The sequence below is a fragment of the Balearica regulorum genome, chromosome 3, assembly GCF_011004875.1.
Source record: "Balearica regulorum gibbericeps isolate bBalReg1 chromosome 3, bBalReg1.pri, whole genome shotgun sequence".
Taxonomy (NCBI): Eukaryota; Metazoa; Chordata; class Aves; order Gruiformes; family Gruidae; genus Balearica; species Balearica regulorum.
In genome coordinates this window covers 35372738-35384078 of record NC_046186.1, presented here as the reverse complement: position 1 = coordinate 35384078, position 11341 = coordinate 35372738, and the positions used below count along the sequence as shown (strand labels likewise).

Below are 11341 nucleotides of genomic sequence, written 5' to 3'. Positions count from 1 at the left end.
CTTCATCAGATTTTCCTCCTTCTTTGACTAGCTAGCAATTCTTTTGGTTTCTTTGTCTCACAGAGCACTACAGCTGTATGTGACAAACCAGCCATATCCGTCAGCTACAGCAGAATTAATCTTTTCTCAGGTGCTCAGGTTCTGCTTCGGTACTTTGTTACCCTCTGTTGAGAATGATTTATTTTACTTGTTTTGCAATGTTTTTCTGATTTGTCTTGTTTTTAGCTTAAAATTATCATGTTGTTCTATTCTGTTTGAGTCAATTCCCAGCTATATCACTGTGGTCTGGAGAGTATTAGCTTTTTACCTATTACTTGTTTTCTGAAGGGTAAACTGTCCCTAGAAGAGTCTTAGTTATGGTGCCCTGGAGATTTGTTATTTCCTGGAAAATTTTTATATCCCAACCAATTGTACATGCATTACTAAAAAGCAAGCAATGCTTGCTTGCACTTAGTGGATGATCTGGAGGGCATCCTTTTGACAGAAATATAGAAGAATAATTTGAGATTCATGAATGTCTTCTTAACTTTCTAGAAGGATTTACTCAGACCTGAGGGAGCGAGAAAATCTGCTTAATATGAAAGAGTTGTGGGAAAAACATGAGAAAATAAAGGAAGTTTCAATTTTTAAAGGTATATATGTGGGATGGAAGCACAAACCACTTAGGAATATTGGCCTCCTGCCTTCTGTAAAAAGAGGAATGTGAGGGTAATACTTGCCAAAAAGAGATCTGTTTCTGGTTAAAGGAATCTTAGGCTTAATGTAGATTCTAGGGATAATGCCACAGAAGTAGCACAAAGTGCATCAGCTCTGAATATTAATTGAATCATATGTTTCCTCAATATCACTTGAGAATAGATTAGAATAGACTATTTCAGTTGGAAGGGACCTACAATGATCATCTAGTCCAACTGCCTGACCACTTCAGGGCATTGTCCAAATGCCTCTTAAACATTGACAGGCTTGGGGCATCGACCACCTCTCCAGGAAGCCTGGTCCTGTGTTTGACCACCTCTCGGTAAAGAAACGCTTCCTAATATTAAGTTTGAACCTCCCCTGACGCAGCTTTGAACCATTCCCAGGCATCCTGTCACTGGATCCCAGGGAGAAGAGCTCAGCACCTTCCTCTGCACTTCCCCTCCTCAGGAAGCTGTAGAGAGCAATGAGGTCGCCCCTCAGCCTCCTTCTCTCCAAACTAGACAAACCCAAAGTCCTCAGCCGCTCCTCACAGGACATTCCTTCCAGCCCTTTCACCAGCTTTGTTGCCTTCTGGATGCATTGAAGGACCTTCACATCCTTCTTAAATGGTGGGGCCCAGAACAGCACACAACACTCTGCTCAGCAGTTTTTGTGCTGTTATACTTTTGAGCACTGAAAGAAGGGATACTCAGGAATTAGCTGAATATAGATCTTAAATTAGCCAGGTAATGACAAAGAAGAAAACGTACATGGCTATCGGTGGTGATTGTTGGTTACATTTTACTTAGAATGTACCTCATTCTGTGGAGGTTGCTTATACACTGAAAGCAAATAGTTTAGTGGATGAAGAAGTTTAAGGTACTTTCTCTGTTTGTCTGCTTTTCATTTTGTGGGCAGAGGTGCCTTGCGAGGAGGCATTCTGTGCTGCTCTTGCTACTGCAGGTTCAGTTTCCTCTGTGTATCCCCTCTCTTGATTTCTGCACTGTGCAGTAACATATTTCCCTGTTGCCTAGGGATTCCCATCTCACCTCCCATCACTATTTCAGTTTCTCTAAAATCCCACATTCTTATTTACAAGGACTGAGAGGAACCTTAAGTAGTTTCTTCTAACTTAAAGGGTTTTTCATCTCAGAAATTTGTGTTAGTAGACAGGAATTGGACACCAGTCTGTAGTGAGATTATCATTCATTGTATGTTTTGATTCAGATGAATTTTATAAGCAATTGCATAGTCAATATATATGGAAGAAAAGAGATTATATTTGTCAGTTTGCTCTTTAGCACTATGAGCATATGGTTTAAGTCAGTCACATACCGGTGTGATCCAGGTCTCCTTTTCCTATTTCAGTGCGGAATTATCCCATGGTTGATGTGCTAGCACGGTGCTTTGTAGTCAGAGGGAAGGTGGCAGATTTTATATTCAGTACAAACATGTTGTAGTTTAAACTTTTTCTGTTATTCCAACTGCTGACTTTCTGGTAATAACGGGAGTAGCATTTGCATTCTTTTACGGAGAGTGTTTTCCAACAGATATGTTTTAAAAATACAAATCCTCCTGCTGTTTGGGGGAAAAAAAAAAAAAAAAGAAAAGTAGTTATATAGTTTTAGTGCCAAAATATGCAGAAACTTTATATGCTAATATGGAAAAGTTGGGGCATAACTGGCCCTAAAACAATAAACCTTTTTTTTTTTTTTTTTTCAAATTTCCTATTTTAATCCTCACTTGTTACTGTTAAAATTTTGTTATCTAAACTCTCCTGCCCTTTCAACAGTCAATAAAAAAGACAAACCAAGTCTCTCCTAACACCCCAGGAAACTGTGTCCTTAGACAACTGTTCTAAACATCACTGCTTAAAAACAAAAGGCATTTTGAAATACTGTTTCATTTTTGACTATCACACCACAAAGTGTGAATTTACACTACAAAGTGTAAATTATGGCAAATGTTCAGAGATATCTAGAGAACAGGGCCTACTGTTTGCTGAAGAGTTTGACAGAAATAAGCTATTTTGCATATATCCTATATTTATATTTATTTTGATATTTTCTACATCTATATTTATATCATAGAATCATTTAGGTTGCAAAAGACCTTTAAGATCACCAACTCCAACTGTAAACCTAACACTGCCAAGTCCACCACTAAACCATGTCCCTAAGTGCCACATCTACACATCTTTTAAATACCTCCAGGGATGGTGACTCAACCACCTCTCTGGACAGCCTGTTCCAGTGATTGATAACCCTTTCGGTGAAGAAATTTTTCCTAATATCCAATCTAAACCTCCCCTGGCACAACTTGAGGCTATTTCCTCTTGTCCTATTACTTGTTACTTGGGAGAAGAGACCAACACCCACCTGGCTACAGCCTCCGTTCAGGTAGTTGTAGAAAGTGATAAGGTCTCCCCTCAGCCTCCTCTTCTCCAGGCTAAACAACCCCAGTTCCCTCAGCCACTCCTCATAAGACTTGTGCTCCAGACCCTTCACCAGCTTTGTTGCCCTTCTCTGGACATGCTCCAGCACCTCAATGTCCTTCTTGTAGTGAGTGGCCCAAAACTGAACACAGTACTTGAGGTGCGGCCTCACCAGACCCGAGTACAGGGGGACAATCACTGCCCTACTGCTGCTGGCCACACTATTCCTGATGCAAGCCAGGATGGTGTTGGCCTTCTTGGCCACCTGAGCACACTGCTGGCTCATGTTCAGCCAGCTGTCGACCAACACCTCCAGGTCCTTTTCTGCTGGGCAGCTTTCCAGCCACTCTTCCCCAAGCCTGTAGCATTGCATGGGGTTGTTGTGACCCAAGTGCAGGACCTGGCACTGAGCCTAGCTGAGCCCATATTTATATGTCTTTGATACTCCATAGAGATTATAATCTTGAATTTCAGAATCTTGCTTCTAGCCCCTTGCAGAGATGTTCCTCAAGCATGGATTTGTGCCTGCATCTAAATACCTTATCCTTTCCATCTTGTTCTCCTGCTCAGTGCACACAAATTATTCTTGCAAATGCTATGACTGTCTTTGAGAGGTGTATGTGTACAGTTTTGTCAAGGGACTAGAGACAGTTCTTCATGAAAATATTAGTTGGACTGTTATTTACATCTTAAGTACATTTTTGACTCATCTTTGGGTCATCTTGTCCTGAGGCTTCTAGGGAGACAAAATTAGGAAAGGCTGCTCCTGCCAGCCTACCCTTTCCTAGATAGATAACTCGAGGCAGGTACCTATTTTGAAGCTATCAGGATGCCTATACATGTTTTAGCCACTCCTTTCTCCTCAGCAATTCAAGTTCTACAGGTCTACAGATGATATAATAATCAGTTTAGGTTTCTGTCAATAAAATTTGCAGGAGTGTTAGATTACAGTGTCTTAAGCAAAGTAAGGTATAACCAGTCAGAACTTGAAATGAAGCATGTAAATGGCACTGAGCTGATGACAGAAACCAGTGTCTTAGGGGAAATGCAGATGCTGCCTGGGGATGTGCAGTGGAAGAAGCCTCCCCCCAGCCCACAGGAAGCAAGCGAGGGAGCAATGGATGGTGCTGAACTGGATGCCAGGAATACAGTCCCCTTTCCCCATCCTCTCATACCATCTACCGTGAGTTAACCCTAACGTATAGATAGGTGGCACTGTGTTCTTGGAGATGTCAAAACGAGAGCTTCACCACCAGTGGACATCCAAGAGTGCATGACACTGTTTGCAAGGATAGAGATGCTGTTCGTGGTAATCTAGCCCTTAGGTGTTGCAGCTTTCATAATATATTCAGATGATCGGTTTTGTTTGGAGAAAATATTCTATTACTTCTGGTCTGCATATTTATTGTGTAAAATTCTTAGTTTACAAAGACTGCCATCTTTCACTTCAGACTGCTGCTTTTCATTTGAAGATGGCTCATTTATATGGAGGGGAGAGTTCTGGTAAAGAGCACACCTATAGCAGAGGGATATTACCAAGTTCTGTCGATATCTGTACAGTTACATAATTACAATAATGGAATTGCATCTACTTGATAATTCCACTTTTTCTGCAACTGATGGACTAATGAAGGCAAGACATCAGAAAGAATTGAAGCCATCGTAAAGATCAGTGGCCACACCCTCCACTGGTATAACATAGATGTTGATCTACTAACTGCAATTAAGCTACAGTTTTCTGGTTCACAGCTTGTTAGATTTAGGGTTTATTCCATTAAAAGTGTAAGTGTTTTTCCATTAAAAGTGTAAGTGTAAAAGTTTGTGTTTCTTTCATTACGGGCAAGTGTTTATAATACTCCTTGCATGTGCTACTGATAATTACCTACCTGCAGCTGATATCTTTATGGTCCTTTCTGAGTGTTTTTCCTTTATAAAAGTAAGATTTGTAATAATATTAAATGGAAGGTGATATTTTGATTACTTTACAAAAATCTGTAGCAATTCTTTTGGAATCCCTTCAGGGTTGAAGAGTGCACAAACAAATCTCGAGAAAATACAGGACTATTTTCATTCACTGCAACATCTCATCATGGGTTTATTCATGAAACATATCCTAGGTATATTTATCCTAAATATATCATTTCAAGGAAATATTTAAGCTTCAAAATAGTATTCTATTTTCATCTCTATTTATCCATATTTACCTGATGGGTAATCTAATGTCACAGGATTAGACAAGTAGGACGCTTGCTTATTTGCTTGATTATTTTTAACAACTGTAGGTAGCTTGAGTGGGTTCTTTCATAATATACAAATATCTGCTAAGGGACAGTAAGAAATTCACTGTATTTAGTCCCTAAAAGAGAAGACTTTGAACTGATTTGATTATGATTTTTATTTACCTACATAGGGAAAAGTGGTGTAGAATTGTTTTCACTCTGTGGTCCAAGGATATCTGTGCACTATTTCCAAAGGGTCCACAAAACCCAGGGAAAGTACAGCTAGCTCCTGTAGGATTAGATGTTCTCTGCAGGGCTGGTAATCTCCACAGGAACATTTTTAGAATTGAACAAATGGAGACAGGTTGAAGGCTACTCAGTAGTCATCCATGGGCTAGGAGCTAAAGTCACCCAACATCAAAACTGGAAATAAATTGCAAAGTTTAATTTGCTTGAAACACTAATTAAGCGTTGGACTTCATTATACATTGATAAATTGTCCATATTTGATTTATATAATCTTTCTAGAAGATGCGCTTTAGGTCACTGCAACTTGCTGTTTCACAGGAGGAAAATTCCACAGCCTTTCCTGTGTAGGAGGCTGTATTAGATTATGAAAATAGTTCATTCAGGCCTTAAAAGCAATTAATCCACGTTCAACTCATTTTTATCATAGTCTCTGAGTAAGTTGCATACCACTCCTGGGGTGTGGCAGCGAAGCAAATAAGATTATTAGCTCCATTTCCAGAGGTCTGCGTTGGCACTTTCCTCCAGATTTATACCTCAGGCTGTCTCCATATGACCCAACTGTAAGTTAGAGCCAGGTTTTGGAGTTTCAGATTCAAAAGTGTCCAAATGTGTTTCCACTGTCACTGGTTTTGCTGTCATTTTTTGTAGACTGTGTTGTGCCCCTCTAAGTCTGATGGGCCAGCTGATTTCCTTGACGTGGCTATGTATCTAACTGTCTCAAGTCATCTTTGACTTGCACCTCACTTCATCTGGAGAAGACTTATGAAATGACAATATTTTTCTTGGCACAATAGAGAAATATGAAATTTAAAATAACTGAAATAGCCAAGTCCTTTAATGTGTTTCTTTCACTAAAATTACCCCCCCCAAAAAAAAAAAAGCCAAAAATACTTTTTGAAGACAAGAATATAGATCAAGACAGCATATGAAGCATCAAAATGAAAGAACCCCTTTTTTATCTCACTGATAAAGCATGCAAAATTATTACAGGAAAGATTAGAAAACTCCGGTAAGTGTTCCTGGAGGTTTGTGACTGTGGCAAGAATCTGATTTTTTTGATACATCTGACATGTTTACCACTAGCAAAATTAAGATTAATTGCGTATGTTTTGCAGATGTCAAAAAAAAGCGAGGAAAAAGTGCAAGGAAAATATAAACACCAGTGTTAATTATGCAATTCACTTTTTAATTCCACTTAGTTCTCTTAGGGAAAGAATTTACGTATCTGGGAAAATATTGGGATTGCGGAACATCACAAAGTTTTTTTAGTTTCATTAATTTGGCAAAATTATAAAAAAAACAACTAAACTAGGAGTGAAATGGCAGAAATATGTTTTTTTCTTTGATTCTAAAAAAGCAGGTGCTTGAGCTGAAGATATAGCAAACCTAATATCTAAAAAGCAATATCAGCTTTTATGAGGTGACAGTAGTATCTGGAAAAATGAAAATAAATAAACACCTATCCCTCTCAAAATATGGGTTTGAGGGGGTGCAGCCAAGATCAGATTAATCAAAACATGATCAACCTCCCCCTTCCAACATACTGTAAGGCAGCACAAGATATTCTGTAAGCCAAAACAAAGCAAAAAGCAGTAGTACAATCTAAAATCATATAACGTTTATGGAAGTGAGCAATAAGCATTATGAAAGCAGGGTGTCAGAAGACTATGGTGCACTACCATTCAAGCAAATGAAAAATTAATTTTTTAGAAACTAAAATACTGATGTCTCTTACTTCAATGCATTTTAAGGAGTAACTTAATGAAGAACTGACAGTGGTTACTCACACAGGATTATACACATAGTAGAGCTCCTCAGGACATACAGTTAAGAAACTCTAAGCCCATTTAGATATATTTTTTTTTCTAATACATTGGTCCAGATAATTATGATGTAAAATATTTGAAAAAGACAAAGGTAGAAGGTTGTTATCTCTGGATGCTACTATGACTTAAGAGAATGAGATATACTTGGACACTACAGTGATGGATAGCTGAGATAAAAATTATCTAGTAATTCTATTGTACGTGTTCCAGAAAAAGCTTATTTACAGGCATACATTTGAAGGTCAATAGGGACCACTAAGGTCGGAAGAAGACATCTGTTTTGATCTTCTCTATAAAAAACCCATAGATTTTCTGCCAGTAATTGCTGCCTCAAGCCTGGAATTTCTCTAGAGCAGCTCAGATCCTAAAAATTTTTCTTCCGTTTTCCAGTAAAGTAAGTACAGAGAAATATGATAGTGTGAACAATGACAATCCCTCTTCTGTCTTTGTGACTAAATTATGTCCAGAAATGGCAACAGGTCCTGCTCCTGCTCTTCTTCACTCTCTAGAGTGGTATTTGTCCCTTTCCTTTGCATGGCTCCGGCCTTTGGTGTTTTGATTGAAATAATGCTGAGAGCTTTGGCTTCCATTAAAAATTTTCTTAGAAGTATTTACTTTGGACTGTAGTATCCTTGTTACTTAATTAAGAGATATCATAATTATCAGAAATTGTGGGAAAGTTACGTGTTAGACTTAGTTGTAGAATGTCACTAGGACTTAGGATCATGCTGTATGTTCACACTAGCACCTAATGTAGGATGCCAAACTAAAAAGTCTCTTCTGTGGTTCTGTTTTTCCTCTTCTTATTTCCCAATCTCCACAACATATCTAACTATTTTTTCCATCATTCAGTAGGGGAAATACTTAGATGCGAACCATTTTCATACTGCACAAAGTTAAAAGTTTTACAATTCCAGTAATGCAGATTAATTGCATTCTTTCCTATGGTAGAAGTCCTTTCTTTGATTCACGTGCAAAATCTATTCTCCCAAAATTTTTGCTGAAATTTCCACTGTGTTACAGGATTAATATCTATGGTGCATAACTGGGGAGTAAGTTTTCAAGTGTACAAGAATAAGTTGACTTGCATCAGCAGGTCACTATTGAAACCCACCCACAAGGGCTGGCAGCAGAGATTGCCTCCTAAGAAGTTGTATTGTGTTCCCCTCAGTGAATGTGCCACTAACTAATGGGAGAAAAATGTTGGGAATCATTTGGTTTCTCTGAGATTTATGAGCCAAGTTAATTGGGTTGTTGTTTTTGTTTTTGTTTTTTTCCCTGATTTATTGTAGCTGAATGGATAAAGTACTATTAATATTGCACTTTGTGCAAGAAGTTAAGGCCAGAATAGTCAAAACGTTACTCATCTGATTGGAGTACCTCAATTTTATATGAGGGAACAAAATTAGATGTTCTTTTTAGAATGTGGATATATACAATGCACTTCAAACTGTAAGCATGTAACACCAAACTTTGTACCAATATATTATCTGTTTCTACAATAATCTTCCAAATAGCTGTTTCTGTACAATAGAAGTCTTGCTATTTTTATACATTCTAGCTGTTCTGTACATGTCAAATATTGAAATGGACAGCATGAAATTAGTGATTATTACTTGGTCTCCAAAATAAAATATATTTGACACGATGGAAACATTTGAGGTATTTAGAAATGTGTCATCCATATCAGTTACTTGACATAATACATAATATTTCTCCTTATAATCTCCTTGGGAATGAAAGTGTTTTTTCATTGTTCCTTACTTGTTTAGAAAACAAGACAGATCAAGCAGAAGTCATTCCAGAGACAGGGTAAGAGCCCCAGGCTACAGCTAATCCTACAGCTGCCTCCCGTAAGGGTTCGTACTCACCCCCCAGCATCTCATGTAGTTGTGGCTGATTAGGTTCCTGCATGTTGAAATTGCCACAAAGAGCATCATACCTTTTCACTACCCATCCTACTATTTGCACAGTGACCCAACGTCATTCTTATGATGTGCTTGAATGTCCTTCTTTTGCTCTGAAAGGTTGGGGTGTCTCAATGTATAAATATTGACAAGCAAATTTTTTAGCATCTTTCTACTTTTTTCTTCCCTTTCTTCTTTCTTTCCTTCCTCTTCATCTAACCGTAGATGAATATCGTAAACTGTCACTAGGGAAAAGCTTTCCAAAGGAGGCTCTGAAGCACACCTCAGGTAAGAACAGAGTTGTTGGGGTAAGGAATTTTCCTTGCCAGAGACATTTATGGGGGCTGTTCTGCTATGAGGGGGTAGAACTTTGCTATGGAGTCTGATATCTGCAACATCTTTGGAGAATCTTGATATCACGGTGGTTTGTGGGCTGAAAAGCTGCCCGATGTTACTGCTGGTGTGTTGGTTAAGAGACTTACAGCTTAGAATTAGGAAGAGTAATTAGGTCCAGAAGCAAGTGTGGATACATCAAAATGTATACAGCCCTGGAGTAATGTGTCCCTAATACCCATATCAAACAAATCAGGGTTTGTGTGGCTTTCCTTTTCTTCTTCAGTGAGAGTTACAGATAGAGTAGGAATTGCTGTAGGAAGCTCTTGGTCGGGGGAAAAAAAGTTGTCTTTGGAATAAATATCACACTGAAAACTTTCCAGCCTAAGCCTTTCATTAATTTCTCCATGTCATCTTAATATATTTAAACTCTGTAAAAATTATGCTGCAAAAAGTTCTCCCCACATGTAATTTTTCCTCAAGTGAAGTGCATACCTTTCAAATTATAAACTTCCTACTTGTCCTAGGAAAATCCTCACTGTATAAATAATTGAACTCATCTGCTGTGAACACAAGTATTCTTTCTCTAGCAGTCTAAAATATATGCCTAAATACACATCTTGTACTTACTGCTTTAAATAGTAATTACTCCCGTGAAGTCACTGGAAGCCCTTAAAAGGATTTGACAGTTTCCCCACAATCTTTCAGTGAATGTAGTAGCTGGGCTGTGCAGTGCTACATCCACTGATAATTCAGCAGCTGAGGAACTCTGCAAAGCCCGCTCCAAACTTCTCAGCTGTTGACAGGCTTGACTTGCTGAGAACACTGGTTAAATATAGCACAAGAGAGCTGAGCTCAACAAAGTCATTGCTGTAACACTGTGTGAAGAGACCAGAAGAGGGGAAATACAATCTGAGAACTAAACTGCCAAAGCCTAACACCACCTAGCAACAGTTGAAAAAACTTTTAAACAAAAGTGTGGGTGAGACACAGACGGAGTATACCTCCTACTTCTCCTGCCTGGGATTTCTGTGAGAAGCAGCTCCGGTCTTCTGTTCTCTACCCCATTTCCTTCATTACTTCAGCTGCTGGTAGACCTAGAAAAGTGGGAAAAGTTTCTCTCTTCTGTATTCTCCTGGGCTGGATCAGGCTACTACTGTGGTAGTACTGTGGGACGAGCTACTGCGATCTTGCGGTGTAAAGGATATATTCCTAGGTTCGTGTTGCTGACAGGTAAGACTGAGCTAACCACTCCGATTCTTTTTTGCAAGAAGTGATTTTCTTTTCTAGTGACTATTGTCTCTTTCTTTTTACGAACAATCTTCTGCATGATTTGGAAATGTCAGTAGATGAAAGCTGGGATAAAAGTTTTAGATTTTTTTTTTACATTTGCATCACAGAAAAACATTGCTTAAATAACTTTTGCAGTTCTTAGAATGAGCATAATCAAGTATCCATATGAAAAAAAATTGTTTAGATTTTGACATGTATCTTGCTTACATCTGCTTACATGCTGACAGAAGACAATCCAACATTTAAGAATAGAATACATATCGTCCCCTACCAGTGACAGTCTAGCAGCTATTAAAAACAGTGACAGCCTGTGTGATAAGAGGAAATAGCCATTCAGTAACTGAATTAACCGAACACTTTGTGCCCCAGCACATTTGTACTTTTTGTTTCCTTACTAACTTT

General features: G+C 38.5%; 1 protein-coding gene across 4 annotated transcripts in view; it reads left to right on the top strand.

Moving 5' to 3' along the window:
• Positions 1–10346: 10346 nt before the first annotated feature.
• Positions 10347–11341, top strand: part of FILIP1 (filamin A interacting protein 1) — a 109809-nt gene continuing 108814 nt past the window's right edge. For all 4 annotated transcript variants that reach the window (XM_075747529.1, XM_075747528.1, XM_075747526.1 and 1 more), the window contains exon 1: positions 10347–10879. The gene's annotated coding sequence lies outside the window, so the exon portion shown is untranslated. The remainder of the gene's footprint in view (positions 10880–11341) is intronic.